Here is a 21836-nt window from a genome sequence, read left to right on the forward strand (position 1 = left end):
CAAGATCATGCCACTGCACTCCAGCCTGGGTGATGGGAGTGAAATCCTGTCGAAAAGAAAACAAAAGAAAACAAAACAAAACAAAACAAAAGACTCTAGATTCAAAGGGACATAAATACATAAGGTAAATAAGGTTTATTTATGTCCCTTTGAATCTAGGAGTCAGACTTTCATAAGTATCTTTTATTTTTAAAATTATGTGTTTTTAATAGTACTTGAATTTTGGACATGTGTCGGACCATCTGAGAATTCTCTGATACCTCCAGTCATTCACACGGTATACCCCCAGTTTTTTTTGTTTTCATTATACTTCTAAGTTCTGGGATACATCCTGCAGAACGTGCAGGTTTGTTACATAGGTATACACGTGCCATGGTGGTTTGCTGCACCCATTAACCTGTCATCTACCTTAGGTATCTCTCCTAACGCTACCCCTCCCCTAGCCCCCCAACCTCCCAACAGGCCCTGGTGTGTGATGTTCCCCTCCCTGTGTCCATGTGTTCTCATTGTTCAGCCTCCACTTATGAGTGAGAACATGCGGTGTTTGGTTTTCTGTTCCTATGTTAGTTTGCTGAGAATGATGGTTTCCAGCTTCATCCATGTCCCTGCAAAGGACATGAACTCATCCTTTTTTATGGCTGCATAGTATTCCATGGTGTATATGTACCACATTTTCTTTATCCAGTCTATCATTGATGGGCATTTGAGTTGAGAACCCCTAGTTTTAAAACAAATCTATGCTTATAAAATACCTCCTTGCAGTTATTGAATTGTACAGTTATTGAACTGTTTATCTTTTATAAAGCACTTCCATTTATTTCATTTGATTCTTATTGAGGTGTTTTATTATTATGAATATTTCAATTTTACAGACGTAAAAATGGAGGGAACTGATCTAAGATGACAAGAGCCAGGACTCAAACCAGGGCTCCACACTCTAAATTTCTACTGAATAATTTTTAAGTTTCCTAAGTTTACTACAGGTATGAAAGCATATATAAAGGCAATTATGATGAAACCTGCTCTGCTCAGGAAAGGAACTGTGTTATCTTCCATATCTGTAACTGCTGAGCTTGATTGTGATTTTTCTAAACATGAACATTCATCAGATATAATTCGTATAATATAAAGCACATGGGTTTATTCTGTTCTACAATTTCGCATTTGGCAGAAAATAGAGCTTTAGCCTACATTATGAAACGTAAAAGAACATTCAAACTACTATAGTCAAAAATATTTTGCTCGGCTGGGCACAGTGGCTCACGCCCGTAATCCCAACACTTTGGGAGGCCAAGGCGGGCAAATCACTTGAGGTCAAGAGTTTGAGACCAGCCTGGCCAACATGAAGAAATCCTGGCTCTACTAAAAGTACAAAAAATTAGCCAGGCATGGCGGTTTGCGGCTGTAATCTCAGCTACTCGGGAGGCTGAGGCAGGAGAATCGCTTGAACCCGGGAGGTGCAGGTTGCAGTGAGCTGGGATCACGCCACTGCACTCCAGCCTGGGTAACATAGCAAGACTCCATCTCAAAAAAGAAAAAAATTCTCACTCACAGAGTTCTTATAGGACAAAGTAAAATCGAAGCTTAGATATATCTTTACTCAACAAGGCAAATCACTTAAACATACTCCATACATGTCCCCGTCCATGATGTGGCTAATATAGTTAAATTAAGCTTCTTTTTTTCCTCCTACTCAACTGAGAAATATCAGTGAAGAGTGTAAACTAATCAAACAAAATCGTTCTAAAGGAAGTAAGCTCTGTAGTCTTTGCAGAGTCAGGTACTAAGTACAACTAAAGTGGCCCTATATTGACAATTGCATTGTGAGGCAAAGCAAGTAGAAGTGTTCAAGTCTGAAAAAAAAAACCAAAAATGAATAGATTGCTTAGGAATTTGGTAGCTGTCTTTACTTACAACTGGATTTCTATTTTCATTAATATAATTTTTTATAATAGCTATACAAACTAGATCAGTATTGACTTCTTTTTTCTTTTTTTAATTTATTTTTATTTTTTTGCTTGAAAGAGGAGTTGAAATGTCTTCCTCAGCACATAGTACGTTCCTGACTCCCAGATCTCTGCCAAGCAAACTTTCTGAGTTTTTCAACCTTGGTCAATGAGAGGACTGTGGTTTATCATAAATCCATGAAGGGATATTATCTGCTGAACTGTCAGAGAAAAATGTTTCTTCTCTGGTTTTAGAACATCCCCTCTTAAGCTTGCTCCACACAACACTCAGCCAGCCCTGCCTGCTAGATGTCCTCAGTGCTGAGCCAGGACTGTCTCTATGGGCTCTCATGAGTGTTGGGGCTGGTGACCACCCAGCCTGCTAAGCTGGGAAAAACGGTAGGGGAGTTTCAACCCTTGCTAACCTGTAACCACTTCCCACAGGCAGGAGGAGCAAGGTCCTTGAAAACCCATTTGCGTCAAAATTTAGAATGCTATGCGGCAAACAGTGCAAGAGAACCAAAGACAGGGGTGAAACTACCTACAAAGGTCTATCAACATCTAAAAATAGACATTTAAACAATAAAGAGTGCACCCTATAAATAAAACATCAGGCTGGGCGCTGTGGCTTGTGCCTATAATCCCAGCATTTTTGAAGGCCGATGCAGGTGGATCACCTGAGGCCAGGAGTTCAAGACCAGCCTGGCCAACATGGCAAGACCCCGTCTCTATTAAAAATACAAAAATTAGCTGGGTGTGGTGGCACGTGCCTATAATCCCTGCTACTTGGGAGGCTGAGCCAGAAGAATCGCTTGAACCTGGGAGACAGAGGTTGCAGTGAGTCAAGATCATGCCACTGCATTCCAGCCTGGGTGACAGAGCAAGACTCTGTCTCAAAAAAAAAAGAAAAAAAAAAAATTAAAAAGATTTAAAAAAAAAGAAAATGTCGATGACACATTTTATTCATCTTGAAGTGGCAAGAATGGGTACTAAACTCTTCCATTTTATCAACCCTCAATAGACAGAAACCTTTCAGGGCCTTCCTCTCCGCTGGTTCTAATGGATGGTGTGGAATGATACATAGTGCTTGGATACAGATTTTATGCGTAATAAGATGTTTTCCTGTTTCTGGTTTTCTAACCAAATATTTGACTGACCTTCTGGTTTCCAAAGGCAGACAGAAATGTAAGATAACTTGGTTATTTGAGGTACAAAACCTTTGACCTAACTAACTCCATACTGTAGAACTGGTATTTCTCAAGTTCACTCCCTCGATAGTCAGAGTAGTCCAGCCTCCTGTTGACGGCCTTCATCCAGAATACAGCCCCTCCCAAGAGACACAAAAAGGCAGCTCTGGGCATGTGAGGCTCCCATCCCAGACATTCTTCACGTTGATTCATCTATTTTTCTCTCCTAATAGGGTTGTTCAGTCACCCACTTTCCTTTTCGTTCCTATAGTCAACTTCCAATTAAAAGGTCTCCCTACTAAGAATTTTAAAAATTCAGTACGTGTATGGTGGCTCCAGCCTGTAATCCCAGGACTTTGGCGGCCAAGGCCTGAGGACTGCTATGAGCCCAGGAGTTGAAGACCAGCCTAGGAAATATAGCAAGATACCTTCTCTACAAAATATATATATATTTTGTAGAGAGAGATATATATAAAATAATATATATCATATATAGATATATTATATTATTATATATAATATATAATTATAATATATATTATATACATATTATGACAGAGTCTTGCTATGTCACCCAGGTTGGAGTGCAGTGGCACAATCCCAGCTTACTGCAACCTCTGCCTTCCAGGTTCAAGCGATTCTCCTGTCTCAGCCTCCCTAGTAGCTGGGATTACAGGTGTCCACCACCACACCCAGCTAATTTTTTTGTTGTTGTATTTTTAGTAGAGACAGAGTTTTGCCATGTTGGCCAGGCTGGTCTCGAACTCCTGACCTCAGATGATCTGCCTGTCTCAGCCTCCCAAAGTGCTGAGATTACAGGCACGAGCCACTGCACCTGACCTCTACAAAATATTTTTAAAATTGGCTGGGCATGGTGGTGTGCAACCTGTAATCCTAACTACTCGAGAAGCAAGAGGATTGCTTGAACCCAGGAGATCGAGGCTGCAGTGAGCCATGATCGTGCTACTGAACTCCAGCCAGGATGACCAGCGATACCTTGTCTCAAAAAAATAGTAATTTTTTAAACCCAGCCTGATATTTAAATTAAATAAGGCAAACTTTTCACATAAAACTTTTCACATAAAACTTGTTTTTCTTGATGTTCTATTTCCGTGATGTGCTGTGTTCTTGTTTTACTTTCTCTAGACAGTCTAATTTCTATGGAATATTGGAAGGAGGAGGAAAATTGTCAGGAAAAAGTAATACTTGAGTTGGTTTTCTATGATGTCATTCACTGTGTTTTTACCATGTGTAGTGTCGAATAACAGTAGCATCAAATGACATGTTTACAATTGCCTTTGCAAATAACTGCCGTTTCTAATTCCTCCTCACTATTTTTTATTTCTAATTTGCTTGGACATTTAATGTCAAAATTAAAACTAACTTTATAATACTTGGTTTTTATTCTGGAAAAAATCAGGAAGGATTTAAGAAAAATCTTCAAATAATATAAAATTCATTTTAATTTTTAATTTTGGTGTGTATATAAGTAGGTGTATATGGATATTTTGATACAGGCATGCAATGTGTAATAATCACATGATCAAAAATGGGGTATCCACACCCTCAAGGATTTATCCTTTGTGTTTCAAACAATCCAATAATACTCTTTTAGTTATTTTTAAATGCACGAATTATTATTGATTATAGTCACTCTGTGATGCTAAGAAATATGAGATTTTTTTTTCAATAAAATTTAAAATACACTTCATGAATTTGCATGCCATCCTTGTGCAGGAGCCATGCTAATCTTCTCTGTGTCGTTCCAATTTTAGTACATGTGCTGCCATGAGCACGCAAATGCTAGGTCTTATTCATTCTTTCTAACTATTATTTCTAACTATTTCTTTGTGCCCATTAACCATAACCCCTGTCTCCTCGATCCCCCTTCCAGCCTCTAGTAACCATCATTCTATTCCCTATCTCCGTGAGTTCAATTGTTTTAATTTTTAGCTCCCACAAATAAGAAAATATGAAATTTGTCTTTCTGTGCCTGTCGTATTTCACTTAACATAATGACCTCCAGTTCCATTTATGTTCTTGCAGATGACAAATGACAGGGTTTCATTCCTTTTTATGGTTGATTAGTACTCTGTTGTGTATCAACAGATGATTTCAGTCATCAGCTGATGGACACTTAGGTTGATTCCAAATATTTGCTATTGTGAATAGTGCTAGTATAAACATGGGAATACAGATATCTCTTCCATATGCTTATTTTCTTTCTTTTAGGTTTACACCTACCAATGGAATTGCTGGATCATAAGGTAGCTAGCTCTATTTTTAGTTTTTTGAGGAGCCTCCCTTCTGTTCTTCACAATGGCTGTACTGATTTATATTTCCACCAACAGTGTATGAAAGTCCCCTTTTCCCCTTTTCTTCACATCCTTGCCAGCATTCATTATTGCCTGTCTTTTGGATAAAAGCCATTTTTACTTGGGTGAGATGGTATCTCTACATGTAGTTTTTATTGGCATGTCTCTGATTATCAGGGGTGTTGAGCACCTTTTCATACACTTGTTTGCCATTTGTATGTCTTCTTTTGAGAAATGTCTATTGAAATTTTTTGCCCATTTTAAAATCAGATCATTATATGTTTTTCCTATAGAGTTATTTGAGCTCTTTCTATATTCTGGTTATTAAACCCTTGTGAGATGGAAAATTTGCAAATATTTTCTCCCATTTTGTGGGCTGTCTCTTCATTTTGTTGATGTTTCCTTTTGCTGTGTGGAAACTTTTTAACTGGATGTGATCCCATTTGTCCAAAAAATCTTTGCCTGGACCAATGTCCTAGAGTCTTCCCAATGTTTTGTTTTAGTAGTTTCATAGTTTGAAGTCTTAGATTTAAGGCATTAATCCATTTTGGTTTGATTTGGTGAAGTGTGTTGCTTGTAGGCAATACATCCTTCAGACTTGCTTCTTATCCATTCAGCTATTCTATGTTTTTTGATTGGAGAGTTTAGTCTATCTACAATCAATGTTATTACTGATAAGTGAGGCCTTACTCCTGCCATTTTGTTATTTGTTTTCTGGTTGTTTTGTGGTCTTCTTTTCCTTCTGTCCTTCTTTCCTATCTTCCTTTAAGGTGATTTTCTCAGGTGGCACATTTTTATTTCTTCCTTTTAATTTCTGTGTACCTGCTGTATGTTTTTAGATTTGAGGTTACCATGAGGCTTGCAAATAACATCTTACAACCCATTATTTTAAACTGATCACAACTTAACACTGACTGCATAAAAAGCAAAAAGAAAACTAATAAAAACTCTATAATTTTATCTCCCCATTGTTTAACTTTTTGTTGTTTCTATTTATCTTATTGTACTCTCTATGCCTTGAAAAGTTATTATTTTTGATTGATTCATCCTTTCACCTTTCTATTTAAGATATGAATAGTTTACACACTAAAATTATACTGTTATAATATTCTGTGCTTTTCTGTGTACTTACTATTACCAGTGAGTTTTGTACCTTCAGATGATTTCTCATTGCTTGTTAACATCCTTTTCTCTCAGATTGAATAACTCCCTTTAGCATTTCTTGTAGGACAGGCCTGGGGTTGATAAATCCCTCAGCTTTTGTTTGTCTGGGAAGGTCTTTATTTTTCCTTCATGTTTGAAGGATATTTTCGCCAGACATACCATTCTAGAGTAAGCATTGTTGTTGTTGTTGTTGTTGTTTTAATCCTTCAGCAGCTTATGCCACTCTCTCTTGGCCTGTAAGGTTTCCACTGAAAAGTCTGCTGCCAGACGTGTTGGAGCTCCATCATATGTTATTTATTTTCTGTTGCTGCTTTTAGGATCTTTTCTTTATCTTTGACCTTTGGGAGTTTTGTTATTACATGCCTTGAGGTAATTTCCTTTTAGTTAAATCTGCTTGGTATTCTATAACCTTCTTGTACTTAAATTTTGATATCTTTTGTTTGGGAAGTTCTCTTATTATTCCTTTGAATAAACTTTCCACTACTATCTCTCTCTCTCTCTCTCTCTCTCTCTCTCTCTCTCTCTGTACCTCCTTTAAGGCCAATAACTCTTGGATTTGCCCTTCTGAAGCTATTTTCCAGATCTTGTAGGTGGGCTTCATACTTTTTAATTCTTTTTTCTTTTGTCTCCTCTGACTGTGTATTTTCAAATAGCCTGTCTTTCAAGCTCACTAATTCTTTCTTTTGCTTGATCAGTTCTGCTACTAAGAGACTCTGATGCATTCTTCAGTATGTCAATTGCATTCAGCAGCTCCAGAATTTCTGCCTGATCTTCTTATTTCAATTTCTTTGTTAAATTTATCTGATAAGATTCTCAGTTTCTCGTCTGTGTTACCCTGAATTTGAGTTTCCTCAAAACAGCTATTTTGAGCTCTCTTTCTGAAAGGTCCCATATTTCTGTCTCTCTGGGACTGACCCCTGGTCAATTTATTTCATTTGGTAATGCCATGTTTTCCCAGATGGTTTTGATGCTTGTGGATATTCACGGGTATCTAGACATTGAAGAGTTAAGAATTTATTGTAGGCTTCACAATCTGGAGTTGTTTGTACCCATCCTTCTTTGGAAGGTTTTCCAGGTATTCAAAGGGACTTGGTTGTTATGATCTAAGTTTTGGACACCACAACCATATCTGCATTATGGGGTACCCCAAGCCCAGTAACACTGTAGTTCTTGCGGACAAGACTTGGTGGTCTTGTGTAAGATCCAAAAGAACTCTCTGGATTATCAGGCAGAGACTCTTGTTCTTTTCCCTTACTTTTTCCCAAACAGTCTTCCTCTCTGTGCTGAGATGTGCGGAGCTGGGGGAAGGGTGACACAAGCACCCCTATGGCCACCACCACTGGGACTGCAGGTCTGACCTGAAGCCAGCACAACACTGGGTCTTGCCCAAGGCCTGTGTAACTATCTGGCCTATGCTCCCTCAAGACCCTAGGGCTCTACAATCATCAAGTGGTGAAGCCAGCTAGGCTTGTGTCCTTTCCTTCAGGACAGCCCTGGGCCCAGGTGAGTCCATAGATGCTATCAGGGAACTAGGGTGTGGAGTCAGAAACCTTAGAAATCTACTGAGTACTTTATTCTACTGTGGCTAAGCCGGCACCAAAACCACCAAAGTCCTTCCCACTCTTACCTCCCACCTTTCCCCAAGCAGGTATCTCTTCTCATGTTCTCCAACCCACAGGCCCACGGGGAGTGCTGCCAGGGAACCACCAATCAATGAACATAATATTTAGATTCAACAAATACAAGCAGTCATTAGCCAGTTAATAGGCACTAGAATCAATAGGTACTAGAAGACCAAGATCTCAAACTAGCATGTCATTTTTAAAACATCAACTCATCTGTTTGCATATTGATAGGATATGACCATAGCTTTCAAAATAACTTGAAGTACTTTATTTAGAAAGATGAACAGAAAAAATTTTAAATGCCTAACTTTTTATGAAGAAAAAAAAAAATCAAGAAAAGAAAGAGGCTTGACCAACTGGGTAGACAGAGGAGCCACTTCTCCCTAAAGATGAGGGACTTCAGAAGCCACAGCAGATTAAACATATTTAGCCCTCTGGAAGCTCTTTTCCAAAAGCAATCAGGTAACAGTACACAGAAAGGCTAACAGATCAGAAATGCAGTTGAAGTATTTAAATTAGGGGAAAAAAAAAACCTAAGCAAAGTGCAGAATATTGCACAAGAAATATAGCACAAAAACGTAAAGGTACCAGGACTGAGGTTTAACTCTTAGCACATATTACCCTCTCGGAGCCTCAGCTTTCTCTTGGGGAGCCTCAAAATCCTGTGCTCAAGGGATTCTCCTGCCTCTGCCTCCTGATTAGCTGAGACTACAGGCACATGTGCCACCACACTCAGCTAATTAAAAAAAATTTTTTTAGAAATAGGGGTCTTACTATATTGCCCAGGCTTTACTAGCTTATTAGAACCCAATGGGTTAAGCATTCACCTTTAACTTTGGCTTTTAATCTGCTGTCAAAAAATAGAACTGCCTAACTACTTTTATACCTCCTGTGATACAAGATGATTGAGGAAAGACAGGGAAATGCGAAGAGTGAGGTACCAGGGATGGGACATTGTTAACAGCTCGCATGCCCTCACTCAGGGAATGGAGGGGTATTTAGCCTGTAGATGCTAAGGATGTATAGGATATTCACCAATTCTCAGAGTCTCTAAGGCCTTCTGTGAGTTATCCACGGTTTAGACACATGTCTGGATTAAAGAGTTACTGTTACTTTCCTCTGCTTTCACAAAAAACTTCCTTAAAGCTGTGACAACAATTCTGGGGTACAGGGATGAGGTTTTATCCAGCAATTGCATTACTCTCTTTCTAGAAGACTTTCAAATGCAGCTAACACACATGGAGGTAGTACTTCTGAATGCATGTGAATATCACTTTGTAGTTTGCAAAATGCTTTTTATATAACTGGTTCTTAGAATTATTTGATTCCTGGAATCATCCTTTTTTCCTTCTGAGATTATAAGCAAAGGCCTGGTTCCCACTTCTGAATCCCTCATTCAGCTAGGCAGAACTAAGACATCTTTCCCCTTCTTCCACTTGTGCTTTCTTGACCTTAGGATGACGAGGCGCATCACTGAATATCCAGCTCCCGACCAGGGAGCTATTCAGAAGCACAAACTGCAGGCTGTGTCCCACCATGGACCACAATGAGCCCACACTCAGCTCCTTCTGCAACTCTGCCAAAGAGCCTCCGAATGACAGCCCCGCAGCCCAGGCCACTCTGTTCATGAAGAAGAGTGCACTGGGACACTTGAGGAGAACCTGTTTTGTCTGTTTTTGAAGCAAGAGTAAAAAATGGAATGCCTCAGAATGCTACAATCCCTCCATATTCAGGTGAGTGAGATTCTTGTAATTCCATGGGTTATGACGTGATATCCATTAAATTATAAGAACTACGGATAAAATTATTAATATTTTCAAAAGACAATGTTATAGGAAATGTCCCATTCAAATCAGGAACAAGGGTTATAAAATGCCCGTAATAAACTTAAGAAATGGGGAAGACGGCTGGGCATGGTGTCTCACGCCTGTAATCCCAGCGCTTTTGGAGGACCACTAGAGCCCAGGAGTTCAAGACCAGCCTGGGCAACACGGCAAAACCTTATCTCTACAAAATAAATAAATAAAATTAGCTGGGCATGAAGGCACACAGCTGTAGTTCCAGCTACTCAGGAGGCTGAGATGGGAGGATCGTTTGATCCCAGGAGGTGGAGGTTGCAGTGAACCCTGATCATGCCACTGCATTCCAGCCTGGGTGACAGAGCGAGACCTTGTCTCCAAAAAAAAAAAAAAAAAAAAAAAGCGAAATAATTGTGTAAAGAAAAGCATAAAGATGAATGGAGGCCCCTGAAAGAAGGGCTGATGGGGATGGACACCGTTGTCTGTGGATGTAAGGCATCAGTTACAAAGACGTTCACCTTCTCAAAGTGCTCTAGAGCAGCGGTTCCCAACCCCGGGGCCATGGACCTGTGCCGGCTGTGGCCTGTCAGGAACCGGGCTGCACAGCAGCAGGTGAGCGGCTGGTGAGCAAGCATTTCCGCCCGAGCTCTGCCTCCTGTCAGATCAAAGCAGCACTAGATTCCCATAGAAGCGCAAAGTCCATTGTGAACTGAGCATGCGCAGGATCTAGGCCGCGCGCTCCTTATGAGAATCGGATGCAGATTATCTGAGGTGGAACAGTTTTCTCCCAAAACCATCCCCACTCCACACCCCACGCTGCAGAAAAACTGTCTTCCACGAAACCGGTCCCTGGTGCCAAAAAGGTTGGGGATTGCTGCTCTAGAGGGTTCATGCTACTCCAACCAAAGTTCCAAAGAGATTTTGTTTTGGAACTTTGACACATTGATCCTAAATTTTATCTGGAAGAGTAAATGAGTATAAATTGCCAAGAACTCATTTAAAAAGGAATTTAATTAGTAAAGTCTTGCCAAAAAATATATATATATAAACATATTCTAAAACTAGAGTAATTATAAAATGTGGTACTAGCAACTGGTTTGGGAATAAAGAAAAGGATCAAGGAAACAGAAGAGGCTAGAAACAAATGATAGATATGAATTTGACATAAGATAAAGGTGGCACTTCACAACATAAGACAAAGAATGCACCACGGAATAAATTATTTTTAAGACCATTAACCATTCGGAAAAAATTATACCCCTCCTTCACACCAGAAAAGTAAATTTTGGGTGACATAAGGAGCTAAAATTTAAAAATACAAAAAAGTTCTAGAGAAAATATGTATGTAATTACATAATTTGGGGTTAAGGAAGATAATCTAGGAAAAGAAAGAAAAACACCCTGTTGCTTATGATCCAAGACCCACGTCATTTTCAATTCCACACAGCTGTAAAGCAGCGGGTCCCCTTACTATCAGTTTTTCCACTGGAATCACCTGGAACCCTGGTGAAAAACAGATTTTGAAGCCTCATCCCAAACCAGCTGAATCACCTCCTCAGGTGGTTTTGATGCCTCGCCATGTTTTGGAGGCCTCTGGTCTAGGGTCAATGCCAAAGTGGGGATGAGGTAAGAGAATTCAGGTGGTAAAACTACCATAGCCTTGCCATCGACGAAACCCCTCAGGCGCTAGTCACACAAAGGCTTACCTTTTGTAAAGTCCCCTGGGAACTAGTTTCCTATTTATTCAAGTCAGCTGTATTAAATAATACCCTCCCTAACCAAAAAAGCCAAAACCACAAAACTTCCTAAGTTACATGGTATGTTACAGCATGGCAAAAATACATCCCGATCAGTTTGCATTTGGTGTTGCATCCAATTATGGCATAGCCAACAATGCTTAAACATCCACCAACAGTGGCTCTCAACCTAGGCTGCTTTTTGGAACCACCCAGGAAGCTCTGAAAAGTAATACAGTTGTGTCTGAATCCTTTTGGTCTAGGATGGTGCCCAAGAGTTGTCATTTTTAATAAGCACTACAGGTGAATTTTATCTGGATTAAGACCATTGGCTATATGTCAGAAACAACTTCTGTTCCCTGGAGTTCAATATCTTTTTTTTTTTTTTTTTGAGATGGAGTCTCACTCTGTTGCCCAAGCTGGAGTGCAATGGCACGATGACGGCTCACTGCAACCTTCGGCTCCCAGGTTCAAGTGATTCTCCTGCCTCAGCCTCTCCAGCAGCTGGGATTATAGGCATGCGCCACCAGGCCCGGCTAATCTTGTACTTTTAGTAGAGATAGGGTTTCACCATGTTGGTCAGGCTGGTTTCAAACTCCTGACCTCAGGTGATCCGCCCGCCTAGGCCTCCCAAAGTGCTGGGATTATAGGCATGAGCCACCGTGCCACCAAGTTCAGTATCTTAATGAGACACAAAAGCTTAAAGGGTCTAACACAAGGCAGACCATGATGCATGAGGTAAGAACATTTCAAACTAGGTGTCACAGACATATGGAAGAGGAAGGAAGGTGTCTATCTGGGAAGGTTTGGGGGTCCAGGGGAGGGAATTTTGTTGAGCCTAGATCTAGAAACCGATCTAAGACTTGGATATGATGGAAGCACACCCAGGGAAGGGGAAAAAAGGGGATCACTTGAAACCTTATTAACAGTAATTATTAATTAGTAATTATTTCATTTTCCTCCCATAACTTCTCATATGAACATCTTAGACATATATGCGTATGCCTCCTATATTTTTTCTACTTGCAATTATAATTTTCTAATGATTTTGTCATACTGCATATGAAATGGATATAATTATATCTTTCACTTCTAGACAAGGCTGTGCTTCCTCCACCTCAGGATTAAGGCAGAAAAAGGTGTCTTTCCTTCACTCCCAGTAATGCACTATTACCAATCTACCATATAAAAAAGGGTAAACTGAACCGACTCTATTCAGAAAATTTCAACTCAAAAACCTTTAAATTACCCAGCCAATTAGGGAGGAGGATGATGAGAAATCATCCTCATCCTTGCCAAGAATTTTTTCAAATAAGCAAACTATCCTGCCCAAATTCGGTGAATGCATTACTAATTAATTTCGTTCTCTGATGTCTGTTCTATATGATGATGATATAACTTTCTGCAAAACAAAAATTGAAGCACTCTACATCTGCCATCCATCCCTCCCCAAACTAAGAGATACGAAAGTTTGAGGCTGGGCAGGTCAAGCAGAGATGTGTCTGTTTTCTTAAACCATTTCTAACCTTAATTATGTTCAACTGAAGCATTTCCTTAACGGGCAACATGCAACTCTTTCAAAGACAATCTATTAAAAGACTGGAGAGAAATGATATCATTTCCCTAAAATTCAGTGAGCCACGACTTGAACAGGTTTGTTAGAAAAACACGAATGCGGTAATTCTATTGTTGCCTCTAACTTTAGGGCGATATGGTAGAGTCAGAAAAGAGGGGTGGCTAGAACACAGCCTCAGTCGCAACCAGGTTGTGGTGCGTTACATAGTCCCAACGGTGGTATCTAAGGCATTTTATAATTTTCTTATTAATTGTCAATGCATCACCACTTGAATGAAAAGAGAATGGAAGCTATTCTTACTTCATTTTTTAACAAATGAAACTGAAGTACAGTTAAGTAATTTGTTCTACTCAGTTCCAGGAAACAATGTAGGGAGGAGGACCTCCTTCCCTGATCACCAGGCCAGCTCCTGCCTTTCCTCAGGGTGGAAGAGATCCACTGCTGCTGTCTGCTGACTCACCTTCACACTCCAGCTACAGGATACACTGACTCAGTTTCATTACTTTCTATTCACCATCGTTGTACTCGTAGACATTCAGAAACGGGAGTTCCAAGAATTGGGCAGGAGAAAGAAAAGAATGTAGATAAAATTGAAAAGGACAAAGTACAGCCTCTATCATTCAATAAACCAGAAAAGACACAGGAGAATGTAGTGCCTGCCCTCAGAGACTACACGCATTACTGAGAGGAAAGTGGGGAGAGGAGGCCAGATCCACAACTAACCATAATTCCCCAATATGAACTGTCAGATAACCAGGGAATGTCGAGGGCATACAGGAATGTGGGCAGGCCAAAAGGAAAGATGGTGAATTCTGAAAAATACAAAGAAATGTAAATGACCCCCGATCTCAAGAGGCTTACAGTCTACTTGGGCTATAAGAGACTGTATGAAAACGGATAACGATGCAAGATGACATAGTTTAGTCCCAAATAAATAACCCGATGACAAGGGCTACAATTTGGAGAAGGGAATGATCTCTATGAGTTAAATCAAAGGCTTCCAAGAAATGAGCCTTTATTTGTTGTTGTTGTTGTTTTTGTTTGGTTGGTTTTTTATTTTTGTCTTTTTTGAGACGGAGCCTCGCTCTGTCACCCAGGCTGGAGTGCAGTGGCGTGATCTTGGCTCCCTGCAAGCTCCGCCTCCCGGGTTCACGCCATTCTCCAGCCTCAGACTCCTGAGTAGCTGGGACTACAGGCGTCCACCACCCACCCAGCTAATTTTTTTGTGTATTTTTAGTAGATACGGGGTTTCACCATGTTAGCCAGGATGGTCTCGATCTCCTGACCTCGTGATCCGCCCACCTCAGCCTCCCAAAGTGCTGGGATTACAGGCGTGAGCCACCGCGCCTGGCCTTACTTGGTTTTTTAAGGATTCAGATAAACAGCAAAAAAGGGAAGGGAAATCTAGCCATGGGAAATGGTCTAACCAAGGAGTATATTCTAGGCAGACTATAAAACATAAACCTGAGAATAAGTTTATTCGTTCATTCAATCAATATTTAGTGAGAATCTACTGTGTACAAGCACTGTGCTAGGAGCTAATAGTAGGAACAAGGCATGTAGGCTGCCCTCATGGAGTTTATTTCAGAAGGACTACTGGAAAATCAAGTTGGATAAACGCAACCAGTAATTGGTGTAATTTAGACCGTAATGCATTTTGGTCTTTAGACTGTTCGCAGTAGGAACTGAGAGTTTTTGAGGAAGAGTGACAGGTGCAAAGCTGTGTTACTAGAAGATGATGTGCTGATGCTATTTCTGTGAATTACAGGGGGATAAGAGTGAAGACCACTTAAGAAACTCTTGTAATGTTCCCAGTGTAAGACAATGCACATCCAAACTGGGGTGGCCACTGTGAAAAGGAAGGGGGGACCCTGTGAAGATATACTCACAGGGCGGTGGAACTGGCAGGAGCAAGGCAGGGAGGGGAACAACAGACAAAGACACTACTGTCTCCAGCATAGATGCCTGGGGGAATTCTAAAAGGAAAACTAGGTAGGAGGAAAAGGTAAAGTGCAGTTCTAAAGCCGCAGGACTGGAGTGTTCTGAAGGCTGGGCTCTTTTTCATGCCCTTCTCTACTTTCATGCTATTGATAGTCCCCATTCTGGATCTCTTTCTTCTTCTCTGGCCTGACAAAATCTGTTCTCAGCCTCTTTAGAAGAAGGTTTGATAGACTAGTTCAGAGGGATCAGTAATGGGAGAAACTATGGCATGGACAGCAGCTGTGGAAGAGGCACCCCAGGTTGACAGGTTTTCCAAGCCTGCTGTAGGCAACAACCTATTCTGTGCATCTCCTTAAAGACAGCTGGACTCCCCCCAGAATTGTCTAGGAGAAAAGTTTCCCTTGATTCCACTTGGAGGAATCGCTCTTTAATTTTTGGTTGAGCAGGATAATTAGAGATGATTGAGTCACATATCTGAAGGCTTGGGATATCTGGCACGTCCCTAAACTTGGAAGATGATATCCTGGAGGGTGGCCATCACACTTCCTCTGGGGAAGTGTTCCTGTGCAGTAGTGCTTTGCAATCACCTAGAGACCTTGTTAAAACACAGATCTGGAATCAGGTGTGGGTGGGGCCTGAAGTTCTGCATTTCTAATAATATCCCAGGGATGCCCATGCTATTAGTCCATGGACCCACAACATAAATATGCATGTGTCTAGAAGCAAACAGCTCCTCTTCTAAGCAGACCTTAGATTCAGATGACCAGGAGTTTAAATGCCCTGTCTGCCACTTTTCAGACGCGTGACCTTGAACAGGGTACCTAACTCATTTTCCTGTCTGTAAACCAAGGAAAATACTAATATGTACTTCAAAGTAAGTACAAATGCTGGATGATACAGAAGTGGTTTCTTAGTAATTGCTAGATCCAATAGCAGATTCTCTTCTATTCAACAGCATGTTAAACTGTTAAATTCACGGAAGCATACCCAGCCCCCCTGAAAGGCTCTGAAGTCTGCAGAAGGAATTACCAAGAAAGCAAAGCACAGAACTCCCTCGGAAACTGGAGGAGCCATTGAAAACTCTTTATCACCATGTAATCCTGTACAATCACAAGCACTTCCGAAAACAGCATTATCCTGTATTTGTCTGAGTGATTTATAACGTTAAGATCGACCACATGATTTCCTAGCTCTAAATTTCCCAAACTCCGGTTTGCAGGCAAAGGAAGCATTTCTTTTCTAAGGAGGTCAGCACACCTAGATTTAGCCAACAGCAGTTGATTTAACTTTCTGCAACCTTCACATTTCCCTTTCTCAAAAGTTGGATCCCACCTGCATTAAAAATTACTGTCCTAGTACATTACAAAGTTATTCAATCTAAAATGTCTTATTTATACTAAATTTATAAAAATGCATTTAAGCCAGGTGCAGTGATGCACGTCTGTAGTCCCAGCTACTTGGGAGGCTGAGGTAAGAGGATCGCTTGACCCCAGGAATTTTAATTGAGGCTGCAGTGAGCTGTGATGGCACCACTGTACTCCAGCCTGGGTGACAGATAGAGACCTTGTCTTAAAAAAAAGCATTTACAACATGAACCAGAATAGTCTTATACTTGAATCTTGGTCAAAGGTGAAGAAACAGGCCAGGTGCGGTGGCTCACACCTGTAATCCCAGCACTTTGGGAGGCCAAGGTGGGCAGATTACCTGAGGTCAGGAGTTCAAGACCAGCTGGCTAACATGGAGAAAACTCGTCTCTACTAAAAATACAAAAAAAATAGGCGGGTGTGGTGGCGCGTGCCTGTAATCCCAGCTACTTGGGAGGCTGAGGCACAAGAATCACTTGATTCTGGAGTTGAAGGAGGTGAAGGTTGCAGTAAGCCGAGATCACGCCATTGCACCCCAGCCTAGGCAACAAGAGCAAAACTCCGTCTCAAAAAAAAAAAAAAAGAAAAAAAAAGCAAAGGTGAAGAAACAAACCTCTACATTTTGAAAAGCAAACCACAGCTCTGTAAACGTGAAATTTTTGTCCTGTTAAATATCACCATTCCCTTGCACACGTTAATCTTTTAACCCCCAAAACCTAAAACATGTGAACATAAATGTAATCATAAATATCAGGCTCCAAAATAATCTACAGTTTGTGTGTACAGATAGAAAAAGTGTGCATATTTTATTTTTAAAATGACTCTCACTTTCTCTACCACACACTAAGAAGAACCCCCATTTGGAGAAAGCCACACCCATCACTAACGGGCTCCATCAACCTTTCAAAACAACACTAAGGGCAAACATTAAGAGCCATTCAAAACCAAGGGAAATGACAAGACATTTGAAAAAAGTTATCTCAATGTAAATGTAGCTACTGGAATTTGTGAGGAGCAGAATAAACAAAACAATTAAGCCATTAGCATGTCTCCTTTGAGACTGTCCTGGCCTTTGGAGGAGGGCAATACCAGATTCCTCTAGCGCAGGTGGGTGGTGCGTTGGCTTAAGGAAAAACACAGGCAGCAAATTTTCCTCTTTAAACCAGAACAGACACAACCTTGGTCAGGAAATTCTACATTCTGAAAGTCCGTATCACCTAACAAGGAAAACCTTCTTATCTTGGCCATGAATCTGGCAGTGATCTTTTATATCAGCAAAAACAGCCTAACTCCTCCCCAAAGGTCAGAAAAGCCCTCACTTGGGGTCACAGGTCTGGGTGTCCTCAGGTGGCAGAACTCGAACAGGCTGCTGCCTCCATGCCAGGCGGGCACCTGGCATGTGAACCTAAATGTGATCGTAAATATCAGTCTCCAAAATGGTGCCCTGGTGGACACCATTGCAATGGCTCTCTGTTCGGAGTTGGGAGCTTTTGAACGGATAGCACTCTGGTGAATTTTGTTTCCATTTTGACCCGTAAAGAATAGCTCCACCCCTTGTGGGGACAGGTCAGGACTGGTTGTGTGATCTCAGGTAATTAATTACCTAGCCTCTCAGTTGAAGGGGCCTTAGTAGGAAAGGAGTGAGAAACAGGTAGAAACCTTCCCAGCCTACCAGCTTCTGTCCACAGCTACTCCCTCCTGCAGGAGACCCACCAAACCACTAATATCCTGTTCTGTGAAAAGAAAACTCAAAAGGAAGCCCTAGTGGTTTTATCTGAGGAGGCTACTTTTATCTTTGAAAAATATTTTCAGTTTACAATTAGTTATCTCCTTTCATCCGCTGGCTCTCATCAATCACTCATTCACTGGCGACTGCCTTGCTGCCACCAAGTTGAATTGGAAGGTTTTCAGTCCTCCGGGCACTTTTGGTCTAGTGGGGAACAGTTGTTCAATTCAGCAAAGTTGCCAATTCTACCCCATGCCAGAAATACAAACCCGAACGATGAGCATGACAGTGTCCCTCTCCTTCATGACTTTCCAACCAAGGAGGATGGAATAATAAATATTAAAAATATCACTCAAAAACTTCCGATTGGCAGGAGGGCCCCAATTTACCTTGTCTGTCTCAACTCCTCCATTCCTTGTCTAAAAGCCACTGGCAATTCATCCTTCCAAATGTTCTAACTGGTGATCTACATATCTTTCCAGATACTACAGGTTAACCTACTCCTGCCACTCATGTGGGAGGCTTTTGCTTTTACCCTTCTGTAGAGCTTAGCATATTTCACCCAGCCACCTGGAGCTACATGGAAAATGTAGTCTAAAAAGCTCAAAAAGTGCAAATCTGCCATTTTTCACTTGAGTTCCTGAACAAAGATTTCATGGGCACAGTTTGACCCCGCCAGTCTTACCTTTACCTAAGCATTTTAAATATCCAAATTCAACCTGTCCTTCAAAACCACACGTAATTTTAAAAAGCAAATTGTCTAACTAATGCACAATCCCATGGCAATTCTTTCAATTCTTTTTTCCATCTCTTGTATTTGCCTATTTCCTTCTTTCTTTTCTTTTGAGACAGGCTCTCACTCTGTCACCCAGGCTGGAGTACAGTGGCATGATCAGGGCTCACGGCAGACTCGTGCCAGGATCACGCAATCTTCCCACCTCAGCCTCCCAAGTAGCTGGAGCTACAGGCACACACCACAATGCCTCGCTAATTTTTGTTTATTTTTTTGTAGAGTGGGGGTTTCACAATGTTGCCCAGGCTGGTTTTGAATGCCTGGGCTCAAGCAATCCACCTGCCTAGGCCTCCCAAAGTGCTGGGATTGTAAGTGTGAGCCACCGCACTCAGCATATTTGCCTATTTCTTAGGCATCTACACTTGTGAAAATCACTGGCAACATATACAACAGATTCTGTTTTCTAGGAGAACTACCTTTTGTTAAGCAGTTGTAGGGGGAAGGCGTTTGCCCCATTTTCAACATTATAACTACTGATGAGTGAAGAAAGGCATCATGACTGCAGATTGCTTTCTACCGCCTTCCAGGGACAAGCCTCGTGGCTTTCCAGTGCCCTTTTAAGTGTCTTTTTATCAGCTGTCTCCTCTCTGTCCTCACCATTCCATCTTTCCAAAGGGCAAGCACAACGGAGCGAGGAGTGACACACATCAGACAAGGTTCCAACGAAAATCAAAGGCTTATGACATTTAAATCACAGGGTGCTTTCACCGATTCATTCCCTCCTCCTGTTCACTCTATCAGCTGAGTACCCAAGGGCAGCAGTTTTTTGGAGATTTTAAGAATGCTCCACCTTGTAGGCAGTTCTGCACCCTACTTTTGTCCCTCAAGGAAAAGACCTGGGGGTAGTTTTAAAGATTGTATACTCAGCATAACACAAATAAATACAAGCATTTTTCCCATTATGTTTTTTGGGGTTTTTTGGTGTTGTTTTTTCTGAAACAGGGTCTCTCTCTGCAATCTTAGCTCACTGCACCCTCTGACTCCTGGGCTCCAGCAATCCTCCCACATAAGCCTCCTAAGTAGCTGGGACTACAGGTGTGCAACACCACACCCAGCTATTTTCTGTACTGACAGGTCTTTGCCATGTTGCCCAGGCTGGTCTTGAATTCCTAAGCTCAAGGGATCTGCTTCCCTTGGCCTCTCAAAGTGCTGGGATTACAGGCATTGTACCACTGTGCCCTGCCTCCCATTAAGTATTGTTTTTTGTTGTTGTTATTTTGTTTTGTTTCATTTTTTTTGAGATGGAGTTTCACTCTTGTTGCCCAGGCTGCAGTGCAAGGGCACAATCTCAGCTCACTACAACCCACACCTCCCGAATTCAAGCAATTCTCCTGCCTCAGCCTCTCGAGTAGCTGGGATTACAGGTGCCCGCCACCACACCCAGCTAATTTTTGTATTTTTAGTAAAGATGGGGTTTCGCTATGTTGACCAGGCTGGTCTTGAACTCCTGACCTCAGGTGATCCACCTACCTTGGTCTCCCAAAGTGCTGGGATTACAGGTGTGGGCCACTGCACCTGGTCCTCCCATTAAGTTTTAAAATAGTATCGTATACTCAGTATTGGAAGTCAAGAAACAATGAGGGGAAGCAGGAATAGGGAGAGGAGAGGCTGGGATACCAAGCTGAACAAGAAAGGATTCTACCTGAAAAGTAACTGATCAGAAGGAAAGATAAAATGCACATGAACAATCATAAGATCTTTATAGATAAAGTGCTCATGAGTTTTTGAAGAAGGAGATAACTTTTTTTTTTTTTTTTTTTTTTTTGGAGAAGAGTCTCACTCTGTCGCCCAGGCTGGAGAGCAGTGGTGCAATCTTGGCTCACTGCAACCTCCGCCTCCTGGGTTCAAGCAATTCTCTTGTCTCAGCCTCCCGAGTAGCTGGGATTACAGACACCTACCACCATGCACGGCTGGTTTTTTTTGTTTGTTTGGTTGGGTTTTTTTTGTATTTTTAGCAGAGACAGGGTTTCACCATGTTGGCCAGGCTGGTCTCAAACTCCTGACCTCAGGTGATCCGCCTACCTTGGCCTCCCAAAGTGCTGGGATTACAGGCATGAGCCACCATACCTGGCCAAGGAGGTAATTTTCAATGTTAAGGCTCAAGAAGGCAAAGTTAAGCCTGGTCTAAAAGAAGAATTAGACTGATGGGATGGAGACGGGAGGGAATTGATTCCAGCCAGACACAAGCTAAAGATGGAGAACATCTAAGCCTGAAAGGGAAACACCAAGTGGATGAATTTGGTCAGCTGATATAGGTGAGTGCAGCCACACTGCAGAGGTGGAATCGTAGGACTTGGCAAGTGGTGGAATGTCACAATTCACTACATCTTAACTACAGCATATAAAATTCACTTTTGTCAACTGACACTTAAATACAACTGCTGCAAAAAACTAAAGACTCTTGACTCATAGCCCCAAACAAAGAGGACAGTGTCTCCTTGGCTCTGTAGAGCAGACAATGCTTGCCACATTGGCCTCCATGTTTGCTTGGAGAGTTGCTAAGCAGGGCTGGACCAAGGAGGATCGAGAGAGCCTTAGGGAGGAGGAGGAAAGGGAGAAAGAGGAAGAGGAGGATGAGGAGGAGGAGAGAGCTCCCTTTCGTTTGGTGGCCTTAGTTATGTTTCCTCACTTCTCAGCAGGTGCAAACTATGTCTCCTGCCTTCT

At 41.5% G+C, this 21836-nt stretch overlaps 1 protein-coding gene and 1 non-coding gene across 2 annotated transcripts in view; both read right to left on the minus strand.

Moving 5' to 3' along the window:
* Positions 1–21836, minus strand: part of MYO1E (myosin IE) — a 241238-nt gene that overhangs the window by 205063 nt on the left and 14339 nt on the right. The window lies entirely within an intron of this gene.
* On the minus strand, positions 4826–4929 carry LOC119628269 (U6 spliceosomal RNA). The gene has a single exon (XR_005244558.1). It is a non-coding gene; the product is annotated as a U6 spliceosomal RNA (small nuclear RNA).

The sequence above is a fragment of the Chlorocebus sabaeus genome, chromosome 26 (genome assembly GCF_047675955.1).
Source record: "Chlorocebus sabaeus isolate Y175 chromosome 26, mChlSab1.0.hap1, whole genome shotgun sequence".
NCBI lineage: Eukaryota > Metazoa > Chordata > Mammalia > Primates > Cercopithecidae > Chlorocebus > Chlorocebus sabaeus.